The sequence below is a fragment of the Pseudorasbora parva genome, chromosome 13 (assembly GCF_024679245.1).
Source record: "Pseudorasbora parva isolate DD20220531a chromosome 13, ASM2467924v1, whole genome shotgun sequence".
In the NCBI taxonomy this organism is placed as follows: domain Eukaryota; kingdom Metazoa; phylum Chordata; class Actinopteri; order Cypriniformes; family Gobionidae; genus Pseudorasbora; species Pseudorasbora parva.
In genome coordinates, this window is record NC_090184.1 from 33,903,444 (window position 1) to 33,919,795 (window position 16,352).

A 16,352-nucleotide genomic window follows, 5' to 3' on the forward strand; every position below is an offset into this window, starting at 1 on the left:
CTAGTCTCATAGTCAGCATGGAGAACAGTCAGTGCTGTTGTTTTCAAAGCTCACTGCTGAGTGTTATTGCATGTGCGTTTAATATATAGTACTGAGGCGTTAAGGCGAAAAACACCCAGTGGAGAGCTGGGCCAATTAATAATGATCTAAACACAGTAACTGCTTGAGTTTGATTATAAAACATTTCTGCTCGAACCTAAGTCTCAGGTGAAGGTAAAAAAAATAAAAACAAGAGTGGGAGCTAGCAAACAGTTCCTGTCTGTTCCACAGTTCCTACCCTAGGGGACAGTAATGTAAATGGAGACATTAAGCAAAGGGAAAGCGTAGTAATTTCATAGCATTAGTATTACTGCACATTCTAGTTTTATAGTGTTATCCTGGTGTAGCGAATAACCAGCACACATGCATCTCCCAGAACAATCAGTGTGACAGTTTCACACATTTACAGCTGATGTTTTGATATTTTGAGTAATATGACTTTATGAGTCCTTTTCAGTAGCACAATTCACTCATTGTAGGATTTAGCATGGGCAAGCAGTTTTTCATTCGACCCGAGTAGGAAAGGCAGGTAAATTTCAGTTTTGTTACGGAAGCTAGATGCTACATTGAAACGTAGCGTGTCAAACTATAAGCTGCTCATAATTTTAAAGAAGTTAAACTACAACAAAGCTTTTGTTAACTAAACCGTAGTTTAGTATCCTAAAAATGTAGCTAACTAAAGAAAACATTAAACTTTTAAATATATATTTCAAGTCCCCTTGCAGTATCCCCTTTTAAAAAATTGCATCCGCTAAAACTCATCTTTAATAATCACAATGACATTTTTAAATGTTTTTCCAGTGAAAATAACTTCTTCATGACTTAAAATAGCTTGAATGTAACTACACCCTTGCTTCATTTAGATCAGCCTGGACTAGCTGATTCATTCAGTCATAATGCTACAGAATGGCAAGTGGATATATTGGTTTAATTAGCCATTTGTTTAAACCAGAAACTGATTCGAAAGAAGAGGAAAAGATTATATAAACAGCCCCAAATATACTGGGTGAGCAATAGCAATCACAAACATGTTTGTTGATCTCTTGATCATATCTTGACCAATCAGGGGTGTCTTATTCAGTCAGAATCCACTCACACTTAAAAAGCTTCTGTGCAAAGTTGCTTGCAAATCCTCTCATTAACAAAGCGTTAACATGATATGAGATTCACTGTGGCATAGACAGCTTCATTTATTATAATGGAACTTTGTGAGATCCCAAAATGAGATGAGAGACTGCTTTTTAGTGATTGTAAGGGAGTGCTTGCATGCTTTCAAGGCTATATATAATCCATTCAAAATTTGAATAAAAGTCAACACAACAGTAATTGATACAATTAGCCTTTGGCATGGCTATGTTATCAAACAGCTAATGATGTAAATGTAAGAATCAGCATCCCTAGAATTAATGATAGGAAGCACTTCAGGATTGGTGACAAGGGGGTGATGATATTGGTTACAAGTTTGTGATGTGGAAATTAGGGGAGGTTTCAAACTGTGTTTTTGAGATTTTGGTACACTGCAGTTCTAGGGAGAAAATACTCAGCAATTATTGTGTCTGATAAAATTGTGCATGGTTTGTGTTAAAACATATTAAAAACTATAGGGATGCACCAATACAAACATTTTAGCCGATAAGACAACTGATATTCTTTATATTTGAAAGCTGATAACTGATATATTGGCAGATAAATCTACATTTTGATATAATTTTGGAGAGTAAGTAAAAGTAAAGTGTACTTTTAGTAAGTAAAGCGAATTTACTGTGTAACTTTCAGTAATTATAGTTTAACTATAAAGTAAGTATACAGGGGTAACTATCAGGAAAATTAACAAATGATTTGTATTGTAACACCGTGTCCTAACTACAAGAAACACAAAAAGATTCCAGCAACAATCATCTTGTCTGTCCACACCAGACGCGATGCCACTGATGAGATGCGGCAAATCAATCAAAAAGTCAATCAGAACAGCATGTAGACGGGCTCTCGTGGCAAGTGAAGGCTATGGCACCAGATATTAATCTTTATAACACTTGCAAGGAAATGGATAAGTACATAATTTAATTCACAAATGCTACACCATATTTTTTTTAATTAAGGGGTAATTATCGTTTAGTTACATGGTCAGTGGTGCTCATTATTCCATGTAGTTACATTATTTAATTATAATAAAAAATACTTGCAGTATAAATTTGTTAATTTTCCTGATAGTTACCTCTTTATTTCCCAAATATTGTTCTCTTATACCTACATGTGTCCTTCTATAATTACTGAAAATCATGCAGATGCAGTAAATTCGCTTTACTTATGCAGTAACTACTTTCCAGGCTGTAATCTAAAGCGTTACAATCTTTTTAAAATTATTTTTGAAAACAATTATCCCAATCATTCTCATGAATTAGTTTCTTCAAATAGTTCCTGTACCAGAGAGAGGACCATTTAGAATTGATCTACTACTTGAACTTAACTAACTTAATGTTTTTGTTTTTTCTGTAGTAAGATTTAAGCTGTTATCCTATATGGAAATACCCATTGTTGTTTTTTTTATTACACAAAATATCATCCAATAGTTAAAATATAAATGTAAAACATATTGTCCCCTTAATAACTTCAATGAAGTTAGCTACTTTTTGTTACTAGCTTGTAGTTTAACTGACTTCTTTTTAAGAACATCTTTACTAAAGTTTAAATGTTTTACATTATGAGCTTGTTCCTTATCCAGCTATTTGGATGGGTTTCATTAAGTACCCACAAACATTCATAAATCATCATGCATAACATTCGTATCTGTTTATGCTCTCCCAGAAACTGTTTCATATCAGAAATTGCATGTAGCTCCCTAATTGCATCGCTGAAGGTCCATCTGCAAAGACTTGAAGCCCTGGCGCCACTGTTGGTTCTGTAACTCTTAAGCTAAAACTGCCTCCTTTCCTCCCCCACGATACCTCCAGAGACTTGGTGTGCCCACAAAGCCCATCTGCATGCGAAACCACAGGCCCGTGATCTTAGCACGAATACGTGGGGAAACAGGAGTCTATCCAATCCCTAAAGGCACAAGAGTGTCTTTTCTAGGATAAATACAGACGCTGCTAGGGGCTTTTAACATAGTGCGAGAGAGACGCTGGGAGGCTGATGGATCCAACCTGTGTTCTCAGAAAGCACACAGCCATTTTGCAGAGCTACTCAAGCTTCATTCGAGTGAATGCCATCCGGGAGACGTATTGTTCGCGGCCTCCGTCTGTCAGAACGCTCCGTGTTCGCCTTCTGCAGCTGGAGAGCATATTTCATACTTCTGAGTGCAAGAGGAGAAATGCAGGAGGGAGAGATGGGGAAAAATGCACACAAACAAAGAAGAAGAGGAATATACAACAAAATCCCCCCTTTGGACCGAAGGCCCATTCACTGCATATACAATATGACGGGTAGCTCTGAAAGTCTGCTTCTCTGTCTCACTAGGGCCCCTCAGGGGAGACTATCCCTCTCTTTTCTTCTTCTCTTCATCTCCTCCAGGCTTAGGACAGGCAGCGAGGAGAGGGGGAGAACGACAGGAGGCAATGGCTCGGAGAGCCTGAAGAAAGGAGAGGCCCACTGTAAACAGAATATGTAGATTCCTTTTAGGGCTGCTGAAAGCGTGAATTGCTCCAAAGGCATGCAGATAGCATGGGGTGTCTGAACTGCAGGTAAAAGGTTTGGACACGGTTGCTGCAGTAACGTGTTATGTAAGTTCACCGGGATGAACCTAAATGTACGTGAGACAAGGAGAGAAAATCCAAGTCTTGTGTTGGCAAAGTTTTCATAGTTCAGGAGAGTCAGGAGAAGGATAGTTTACCCAAAAATGATCATTCCGAAATATTGTTCCAAAGCCATATGACTTGTTTTCTTCAGTGGAACAGCATATTAAAGGGTGCTCTCTTGAACATGCGGTGAAAAAATGATGAAGAAAACATTTGACTCTTTGTATGGACAGATAAACACTGATCCATTCAAAACATCTTTTTTAGTGTTTCACAGAGGAAAGGAAGTCTTACGGGTTTGGAACAACATCGATTTTTAAAGTGAACTGTTACTTTAAGTAAAAGCCAAATGCAGTGATGTCTAAGATATGTGATTGAGATCTCAGAAACAAAAGTGATCTCATTTATGATTTTTCTGTCCTACGGGTATGTTGAGCAAGTGGACAAAAACTCTCCTGTTCATCTGGGGTGTAAGAACAGTCCCAGTCGAATATCCATGACACCTGATGTGATGCCCCAGAATCAGTCACGCTGTCAAAGACCATCTTCTCCAGAGGCGCTCTGCAGAAACCCGATATTTATCACGTTTATGGACTGAGGAAAGAAACTTTTCCTCCACACATCTTTACTGCTCTCCAGGCCCTACACCTGCCATCCACACATGCACACATTGCATAGTTCCTGCTACTTGTCAGCGGTGCAGAGAATCCCTTGAGATGAATTCATAGCTGTCTCGCATAATGTCATATACATGCGCACACACACAAGCTCTCGCACATGGCGTCTCTGGAAAGTGTTAAGCCCTGGTAGAATCCCATATGTTATAATGTTTGACTTTAGATTGTACTTTAACCATTACATCATATTTGAAATATGTGAGCCGAGACTTTACGTCTCTCCCCTTTCCACCTTCCTGCTCTCCTCATCTCCGTCATTTCTTCCCAGCACACCTGTGGGCACGTCTTCCCCTGGTAGCTGATGGGAGAAAGCATTTCCTTTCAGACTTTTTAAGGAGGCCTTTTCTCCTGTGTCATTGTGAAAGTGCTCTCCCCCAGAGACGCCGACAGGCAGGGGGTTTTGGGGCCAGATTTACACTGAAGCTATTGTATGTTTACCTATTAAGCTAGTTTATGGGGGGTATATTGTTCTCTCTGATGGATTCCAGAAATGGGCATCGCCAGGAAAAACAAGGCCAGACATAAAAACAGATTTATTAATGAGGACCATGCATATTTCCCCCCTTAAGGAAACAATTTTACATCCCAAGAAAACATTGTGCACCTTTCAAGGTAATTAATGCTGCCTTAACGGTTACAACAGACTGGATATACAATCCTGACTTGTTGAATTTTTTCGTTGTGGAAACCACCTGAAGCAGTTCTGGATATTTACAAGTCTTGTCATTGACACTGTGGAACATTAGAAACATTGTAATTGGAAAAGTGAATCATTGTATTGGAAATAAACATAGTCATCGCCACATGATCTTAATGTTGCTCTGAGATATTTTTTTCGCTTTCTGGCCTTAGTTTTGTTCATCCCTTGAGCTTATCTATTTTAAAATAGCACTTACTCATAGGGTAGTTGATCTGAGAGTGCTCATCCAATTCAATAAATATATCAAATGACATTAAAAAAAGTATTTATAACATTAAACTTTTTTAAAAGTTGTATAACTACTACATTTGTACATTTTCTAGGATCATGAGGGTGGTTGCCAGTGCTTTGCTATAGTTCCCATCAAGGCTGTGAATACTTTTTAAACTAAATTAATATAACTGTAAAAGTGTCATTTTTAACTAAGGAATAAGAAAAACTTAACGGCTTGGCAAAAGTAGTTTAAAAATAGTAGAATAGTTTTATAGACCTTATAGATAGAAGTAGAGATAGACAGACCTGCTCAAATTTATAGCATTTATGTTTATATATATATATATATATATATATATATATATATATATATATATATATATATATATATATATATATATATATAGATAGATAGACAGACAGACAGACAGACAGACAGACAGACAGACAGACAGACAGACAGACAGACAGACAGACAGATAGATAGATAGATAGATAGATAGATAGATAGATAGATAGATAGATAGATAGATAGATAGATAGATAGATAGATAGATAGATAGATAGATAGATAGATAGATAGATAGATAGATAGATAGATAGATAGATAGATAATGGTTGCTTATACACTGTAAAAACATTTTGTTGGTTTAACTTAAAAAAGTAAGTAACATGGTTGCCTGAAAATTTTGAGTTTATTGAAATTAAACATTTGAGTTGATACAATGAAGGAAATTGGTTTAATAAATAGAAACTCTAAATATTATTGTATCTGAACCAGATTTTTTTTAATAAATCATGAAAATAGGTAAATTTGGCATGTTTCACTCCGTCTTCTCAAATAAAACAAACAAAATTACCCAATATGCTTAAATTTTTCAATAATATTTAAATAAACGTTGTCGATTCTCAAAAATGTTCATTGTATTAACTGAATTTTTGAATTACAATGAAATTAAGGCAACCAGATAACTTATTTTTGAAATATTTTTTACAGTATATGCTCAAGTCACACGGTTAGTTGTCATTTGACTTGTGTCTTTCTTTTATTTCATGTTTTATGGTGAAACTCAACAGATGGAAATCATATATGACTCATCTCTCCGCATTCAAACTACACAATTTGACTTATCATTCATGTCAATAGGGCAGCATACTGTAAAAAGATAATACTCAAGTGCAAAAAGAGAACTGTGGACCACTTGTAAAAATGATATTGGATGCAATTCAAAAGCAGTAAAAGAATAGTCAGCATGTCAATTGCAATGGGTAAAAATAAATAAATACATAACAGCAAATATTCCTGTGGTCAAAGTCTACTTTGAAAGGTTCTTAGTAGAACTGCAATGTTATGACAAACGAGTCCTTTTCAAAACTGGCTCTCTAACCAGACACACCACTAAGCTGAATGCAATCAATAATGTTGTCTTATTATCTCAGCAGTTTCATACGTATAGATTAAGCTCTAGTGGGTTGCTTTCAGTAAATCATTACATAAATATGTTTAGCGATATTTGTTCCATATTGAGCTGCCTTCTGTTTATGGTCTACTTATAAATCATTAAGTACTTGAGTGCTTTCCGTAATCCATTACATTTCATATCGTCACTGACAATTAACGTAGCATGATCTCCGTTAGCTAATGCTCTTTTGGGTTGAATTCCCCAGTGTTGCAGCCGAAGAGCAGTGAATTCTGGGTAAATATTCCAGACTCAGACATATACAGGTGGGCATCCGCTGAAAGGCTATTGAGCAGGTTTGCGGGGCGGGTGTAGCGAGGTCGCAAAGCAACACTAATGAGGTATTTAAACTTCAGCTCTCCCACTGCGGCCAATCTTAATGAACACAGCCTCTAAAGTCCATAAATTTGAACCCTTCAAAAGAGCTACAGCACGTTTAGCTCAAACGTCAATCACCGTACACATTCTGTATGAAGTCATCGCAATTGTGTGAGCCTTTTCTCTCAATGACCCTTTTGTTTAGCAGAGAGGTTCCCTAAATTAATTGGATCAATGATTAAGAGGTAGGCCTTGCACTCCATTGAGCAGAGACAAAAGTGGCATGGAGACGCCTATGCAAGGATCAGTCACAATCTGACACTTGAATCAGGGAGACAAGAATAGGGGGCATGGACATAGCGGACTGTGTGCGGTCCGTATTGAGTCCTCCGCTCTGTCCGACACAAGTGTTGAGTGTAAGATTTACAGCTCTTAAAAACAATCTGATATTGATTTGTAAAAGTAACAGTATGTGAGGGCTTTTCACGCACAATGGACAGTTTCTCTTTTCAACCAGGAGAATTCATCAAGAACAGAACGGTGACTAAAGACTCGACCGTCATCCACTGTGCCTGTGTGTTGAAATAGTTCGGCTTCACTTCGTGAAAAGATTAATTTGAAGACACAAATATTTTATTGCATACTGTCTGACATTTTCTGTCAGTCTCTCTTTTCGCTTTCACCTGACATTCTACTTTGAATTCCAGTCATCCTTGTAACACGTCCTTTGCTAGTATTTCACACTGTGCTTGTCGATATCTTGAATTTGCTGAGTGATTCTTTAGGTCAACATATTACTTTCTGGGTTCTTTAAAGCAGAGGTTTGAAAGTGTTTTGATACCAAAGTACACTTAATATTAGGATGACCTTGTGAGGGAAATAGGCTTGGAAATAAATAACTGCATTTATAAAGACCCATTTATACTATCAGGGATGCAAACATCAGGGATGCTATTATTTATATTTTTATATACATTTTTATATACATATATATACAAATAATAGCATAACACTATAAAATAAAATATATACAGTGTCAAAAAAAATTATGTGGACCCCTTGCAGAATGTGAATAATTTTAAAGCTACACTGTGTAACTTTTTTAGTTGATTCTTAGCTAAAAAACACTTTTTTCAATGCCATTGAAAATACATACAGGTAGTGGTTCGAATGCCGGTCGCCATGTTGCCCCTCCATCTTGAAAGTACATTAGCCAAAAAGGGACATACCCGTATATTCAAGCTTCGCCTTTTGCGTTTTAACACTCGATGGCCGTGTGGAATGTGAAGAGGGGGATTGTCATGTTAATCTTGGACTAAATCGGCCACCGTAGGAGTTAAAATGAAATCAGAAGTGAGAGGAACAGAAACAAATATTTGCTGGATGGTCATTGCCTTTTCACCGCTAGATGGGGGAAATATCACACACCCTGCGTCCCAATTCGCATACTATCCATCCTAAATAGTATTCGAAAATAGAATTAGTATGTCCCAAATCGTAGTATGTTGAAAAGAGTATTCCAAAGATTCCCGGATGGTTTACTATTTCCGGTCCGAATTCACAGTATGGATCGATGGGCACTCTAACGGCTGATATTGCCCACAACCCATTGCGAGTTGGACGAGGATTCGATTAGAACTACAAACGCGGATAAAAAGCGTGATAAACTACAAACATGACGGATGTGCGAGTTCGACGGTTAAGTAGAGAAGTTTAGATAAAGGGTTTGAGTGACCAACTATCAATATTTAACCTGACAAAAATATATTTATTCAATGTTGTCCACATTATATTTCACATGCAGCAGCATTGTGAACTTTTGCAATGACACATTTGGCCATTAACTTTTAAATGCATCATTATATTTAAACTGCAAACACATGAGGAGAGTCTCTGCATTAAAGACACACACATGGCAGATCAACAAGCGGCTACATTTCTCTCCGATACGGCAGGAGATTAAACTGAATGTGGAGGATTTGAACTGTGACGAATCTGACGATGATTGACAGGGCAGATAAACGGTGACGGGATGCACGTAACTAAGCGACAGAGTCCGTTAAAAATGGCGAAGTAGTATGTCCCGAAGCTTGCATACTTTTCTCCTACACACTCAAAAGTATATACTTTTTCTTCACAAAAAGAGTACATACTTTTAGGACGTAGTATAAGTAGGCGAATTGGGACGCAGCAATAGTGTAAAAAAATGTGTAGCTTTAAAAAAAATAAGAGAGAACGTACAAAAATGCATTTTATTATTTAGTACTGTCCTGAATAATTTTGTATCAAATATGTTTACAGAGTAACGCCAAAACATAATTTTAAACACACTATAAAAATCACTATAAACATCATCTAATATGATAAACAGAGCTGTGTTATCTCATAATCATGACCAGAAAGTGGAAATGGCGCTGGCAACTGTCCCGTCATAATAAACGTCCCGTTGCTCGTGAGCCATGTGTTGCGCAATAATCAAAAGTGTTTTGATACCAAAGAACACTTAACATTATGATGACTGTGAGGGAAATAAGCGGCCTTGCTCAGCTCCTTCAACACTCGGTCCTACTCTGCTTCATACTACAGTAATGTTAATAACCGCATCCATGAACATGATTTCTGCCAAAGTCATATCCTGATTCTTTTCCACTGGCTGTGAAGTGAAGACCACATGTCACAAGATGCTGCGCTCTAACTTGCCTTTATCATGCTACGCTGCCCAAAGTTCTTCAGAAATATCCTCCCGATTTTTCAGTTAAAAATTCATCTTTTGCATATTTTAACTCTCTCCAGGAGTGGCTGTATGATTTTGAGATCCATCTTTTCACACTGAGGACAATCTAGGGACTCAAACACAGCTAATAAAAAAAGTTTCAAAGTTTCAAACATTCACTGATGCTCCAGAAGAAAACACAATGCATTACGAGCCAGTAAATCTCGGTGTTTATATATATTATAATTTTATTTATTTTTTCATATTTTTGTATTATAATAAGAATAAAATATATAATAACAAAATAATAACAAAATAAGAAATAACAAAATATTTGGGCATCCTGGTAAAAAGTTTGAAAGAGACTAAAGAACAACCATCAAAAAAACTAAACAGCCATTAATCATGAAATGACACATAATATTAAGAATCAAGGGTACATAAACTTTAATTTGGGGTCATTTTTTATAAATTCTTGTCTTGTGTACTATATGTAAACATATTTTATGTAAAATATCTTATTCAGGACAGTACTAAATAAAAAAATAACATGCATTTTGTACAGTCTCTCTTGTTAAAATTATTCAGATTCTGCAAGGGGTTCACATACTTTTTCTTGGCATTGTATGCAAATTAAAATTTTTGTAATTGTATGAAAATTGTTTTTATACATTGTAAGAACATTTTTTATTTAATTATTTATTTATATTATAAGTTTGAGGTCAGTAGGATTTTTTATTTTGAAATAAACTATTATTATATTTTTTATTCAACAACGGTTGATTATATTGTTCAAGTGTCGGTAAAGACATTTATAATGTCACAAAAGATATCCATTTCAAATAAACAATGTTCTTTCAAACGTTCTCATTAAATATTAAGCAGCACAGTTGTTTTCAACATTGATAAGAAATATTTCTTGAGCACCATAACAGCATATTAGAATGATTTAGAAAGGATCGCAATATTACAGTTTTTACTGTGTTTTTTATCAACTAAATGGATCCTTGGTGAGCATAAGCAAGTTGAAAATAAAACAAATACAATTATTAGAAAAAAGTAAGCATGAAGGTCCAAAGTTAAACATGCCCGCAGTGGTAAATAATACCAGTGTGCAATGTCCTGGAATGTATATGATACGTAGTTTCGCGCATGCATATGATGCGCTTTTTTGGTGTATTATACGCACGAAACCCCCACCCCCATCCTACCCAAGAGCGTGTCATATACACACCATATGCACACCATAACTATTGATACGCATTCTCATGTGATCATGTGATCATATATGAAAATGTACAAATGAGCTTGTATGAATTAGACAAAAAAAATTACAAAAATCTTCATTCCCAAACTTTATTTTGATGGTCCTGGTCCACTTTAAACATTCTACTACCTATGAATAACTTTACAACGACATATCAACTATCAGTCATTAAAGAGCATTAGTAGACTGTCTGCTTAATATCTCATTTATTTTGATGGTCCTGAACAGATATGACTATAAGTAACTTTGCATCTAAATGACAACTTGTTCTGCCAACACGAACCCTAACACCTAACCTAACAGTCTACTAATACTCTAATGAGTGCTAGTTAGTAGAATGTTTAAAGTGGACCATTGAAATAAAGTGTGTCTCCATTTTTCTCAGAACTTTCCTTGCAGCCACTAGATTGTAATCTCCCAGTCCATAGGCAGTTATGACAGCTTCCAGCACCAATTTCTCTTGCTCCCTCAAAACTGCACTACTCTACGCTAGACGCAGAATGATACAAGCACCGAAAAGTCTAGCGGATTAAATATCAACACACTTGTAATGTCTCAAGTTTGAGGCCTGCAACTAACTGTTGCATAAACGAGGATAACTTTACTTGGCTGAATACACTTGTTTAGCTGTTCTTGGTTAACACAATTCAAACCTGAGCTGGCAGCGCATGCTGAGTGAGTGTTGAAGGAAGATGTAGGAACACGTCGGTGCCTCTGTGTGCCCTAAGGCTGATAAGTCTCTCAGTGATTAATTTGCTCTCCTTTTCCCATGAGCACTCTTAATTATGCACTGCTTTTCCAGTCTGGATGACACGCACTCCACTAGCATCCTTTGATGTGAAACTCCAAAGTGTTTCATGACACAACCCTGCTATGGAGAATGACAGTTGAAGATAAATACAAAACAAGAAAAACATAAGCCAAAGCACTCAATACTGAAAGTAAAAAGAAAAAGCTGAAACCAATCATGTAAGACAGAAACCATAAACAATATTCAGAATAGAAAAAAAAAAAGTTAAAAGATTTTCCAATTTAGTATGGAATGCGATTAAAATATTTCAAGCCATAGTCCACATAGCTTAAAATATTGCATTTTATTTGATGAACTTCATGAGTTGAAGTACATATAAAAATGAACAAATATTATGTAATTACAAGCAGTTACTTAGGAATTTCATAAAACCATTATGAATCAGTCATGTTAGTGACCGAGGGATAGAGGCTGTCTGCCTGTATCTTGTAACAATATAACATATAATTTATATAATATGATTATGTAAAGGGACAAATGGGGAAAGATGATGAGCCTTCGGTAAACTTCGATTTTTCTACTTCCACTTGGACCCGTGTAAAAAAAAACAGCGGCTATGGTTAGATGCGAGCAAGTTATTTTTAGTCTCTGTGCTGACTCTAGTTTGCGCATTATTCAGGGTGCAGATAGGAGGAGATGATAATGGTGTCATTTGTGTCAGCGGCTTTATTAGGAGCTATAAAGGGCACACAGGGGCAGGGTGACTCGGTAGTGTGTTTATCAGAGAGGTGAGAGTAAAAGCGCAGCAAAATACATTTCCCCAGCTGCCATTTTCTTCACCTGGGCAAAGGACTGAATTGAGCTTGATTGCAGGTGGCTTATTAGCGGGGTAAGGGAGCATCAAACCGAAGCAAGGCACACACGGATGATGCAGAGAAAATGATCTATTACAGATGCAATCAAACTGCACAAAGTCGTTTTTCAAAAACGTATCATTAAACTGGTCCATTTATAGTGAAGATATAGATAAGCAATTTAGTTACCGATTCATGGATTAATTAGAAAATCAAATGTTTATCATCCTACCTTGGAAGTGAGTGCATGTTTGTGTTGTAATTAGAGTGATTATTGGTTTGAACTGCCTTCGTGTAATTGGTTTGACTGGTCTCTGTGGACCTGCGTGCAAACAAGGACAGAAAAAAGATAGAACAAGAAAGAGTGCAGGGATGTGTGCCCATGTGGCCTTCATCGTACAATAGACATAATTCATCATCAATGATAAAAGAAAGAGAAAGAGCAGAAAAGAAAAGAAAAGAGCAGAAAAGAAAAGAAAAGAAAGCACAAAAGGACAACAAGCAGGTATCATATGGGATCAGTTGTGTGCAGTTTCTATTTAAATTTGAATTAAATTAAAATGCATGTGATGCACTATGGAATTTTCTGATACATGTTTGTATTTGGAAGCCTTGTGGGGTTATAGCTCATTGAATATATTATATAATCAATCTTATAAAATAATGTTTATTTCTATAAAAAAAAGTTCAACATTAGGGGTGCAACGAATCACAAAATTCATGGTCCAGATCATATTACGTTACCTGATGAGGTAATTTTTTGGATCAGCTAAGAAAAATAGGGTTTTGGTGGGTGGGGGTTGAGACAAATACAACTTTTTTTATAAAGTAAAGCTGCAGTCCGTAACTTTTTTTGGTTAAAAACTATCCAAAATAAATTTTTGAGCAAGTAAATAACCAGCCAGTGTTCAAAACTATCTCCTTACCTTAGCCCGATTGACAATGGTAAGCTTGTAATAATGTGTTATCACTTGAGTGTTACTTGTAGTCCACGGGATATCCAAGCATGCCGCCATTCGTCTTTTTGTCATTACATCATGTCTGTATATATAAAGAAGGAGTCTGGCCAGTAGGCTATGTGAGGATGCTGCAGGCCAGGTAGCGGACCATTTACAGCCTCTCACAGCAAATGGTATTCTAGAAATCAATTAACGTTGTAATTAACAGATGGTTACCGAGTAGATCGTTCTCTGGGATGCGCACGTCGATAATATGCACGTCGATTCGTCAGACCCAAAACAAAGATGCCGGCGCCGGAGAGTAGTAGCAACCATAGATATACATAATAAAGTATATTATGTAATTAATATATAAGTATATCATTTATTATGTAAATCTATGGTAGCAACACGAGTGGCTCCTCAGACTTTTAGAAGTGCAAGGCTTGCGGGTTGGCGCGGTGGCGCTGACGAATCGGCGTGCATATTTTGCGTCTATGTATTTTTTGCCCCAGCCCTAGTTATAAGCTAATCTGTTTTTAGAGATAAAACTCTTTACATTCGATTTTCATGAAAATGCATCCCAGAGAATGAGCTACTCGGTAACCATCTGTTAATTACCCCTAGGGTCATTTTTCACCGGAGTTGTCCTTTAAGAAAGGAAGAAGTGTCGTGAAAAGATGAAAGTTCTATCTATCAACTAGCTCCGCTTCACCTTCTTCATTGCTGTGGTTGGTGGTAGCGCTATCCTATCGCGTGCAGAGGGAGTTTGAAAGACAACCGTTTATTCCACCCCTCGGATTTAGCCCTGTCTATGGTGAGTTTCCAGACCAAACATCTTAAATTGGGTCTGGCTTGTCAAAACTAGAGGCAAAACTTACAGACTGCAGCTTTAAAAAACACTTTAAACTTCTTCGATACCACAGCAAAAACGAATGAAGTTCAAATGTTATTGAAGACACATGAACAGTCAGTAATACAATATGAACAAAATACACAAATTACAAGCATAGACTACAAATAAAGTTACAAAAATAAAGTATGGTCTAATAGTAAGTAGTAGGTACATAGATTGAATAAATAAGTGTAAAGTAAAATAAAATAAAATGCTATGCCCACCCTCCCCCTCTCCTATTTATGAGAAGACCAGCATAACAAAACGATTATTCAGAGAATGATCTATTGCACCTTTAAATATAGATTAATCTTTGGTAAAGTGTTTATTTATTTATGATTAACATTAATGACAGACAGGAGCAGGTAGGCTGCTGTCACTTTAAAGGGTTAGTTCACACAAAAATGAAAATTCTGTCATGAATTATTCTGCCTGTCGTTCCAAACACGCAAGTCATTCGTTCACCTTTGGAACGCAAATTAAGATCTTTTTGATGAAAAGATTTGTGAGCTTTCCATCCCTCCATTGACAGTCTATGTAACTACCAAAATCTATTTACCACCTAATTTACAAAATATTAATCTCCAATGCGGTCTCCAAGTTCACAAGAGCACCAAGATACATGCGTAAATAATTACTTTTAGTAAGGCCACCATAGTGCATGGCTAAATAGTGCTGGATATAAACTGTAGATGCTCTCTCTCTCTCTCTCCCTCTCTCTCTCTCTCTCTCTCTCTCTCTCTCTCCCTCTCTCTCTCTCTCTCTCTCTCTCTCTCTCTCTCTCTCTCTCTCTCTCTCTCTCTCTCTCTCACTCTCTCTCTCTCTCTCTCTCTCTCTCTCTCTCACTCTCTCTCTCTCTCTCTCTCTCTCTCTCTCTCTCTCTCTCACATAGAAAGAGAAAGAGAGAGTATAGTCTTAGTAATAGTGCTATATCATAGTAACTATATCATTCTTATGTCTCGAAAACTATGAACTATTTTCGGCATGTATTAACTAAAGTACAGACACCTCTGAATACTCTGAATGGCTTTTATTACTCACAAGGACAGTGGCAGTAATGAAATTTGCTTTTGTGTTCAGAAAGAGAGAAAAGTCTTATTTTTTCCCACCATACAGCAGATATTTTATACCCGTTGACAATGATTATATGCTAAAAAAATATTCTGTGTGCGTTTTGTAAGGAAAGAAGGAACAATCTGAGAAAGAGCTCAGAGATTTGAGATCTCACTCATGACAATGAAAAACCAAACTTTGGGAACTAAAGACCGTTTGGAGTTTGAGCACAGCAGTTGAGAAAGAGCTAAGGGCCCAGTGGTCACCTTCATAATTCATATCTCATTTAAAAGCTATACATCAGCAAATAAAAATAAATGCTTGCTCTTTGGATTCGACCATATTTTGCTCTGGATCAATCCCTGCTTAAGAACCATGGTAAAAATCATACCAGAGGCTGAATTTGAGAAGTTTAGCTGTGCGAAAGGCTGACAGTAATAAGTCCACTGGTATGGAAGAAATCTGCTCAATTGTGCATAACGTGTCAGAGGTTTCAGTAAAATGTACTGGGAGTGTTGGAAGAACGGTTTATGAATGTTTTTAATACACCATCAATAAATTTTAAAATTACAATTGAAACTACTTGTATTTCTGAATGTTCAACATATACATACGGTTTTTGTTAACCCAGCCACAATAAAAACAATGCAAACTGCTTTTGAAATCTTAATTAACTATAGCAATGTGTAACACTGTAATTTAAGCACTAAATCCACTACACATTTTACTGCCAAAACAAA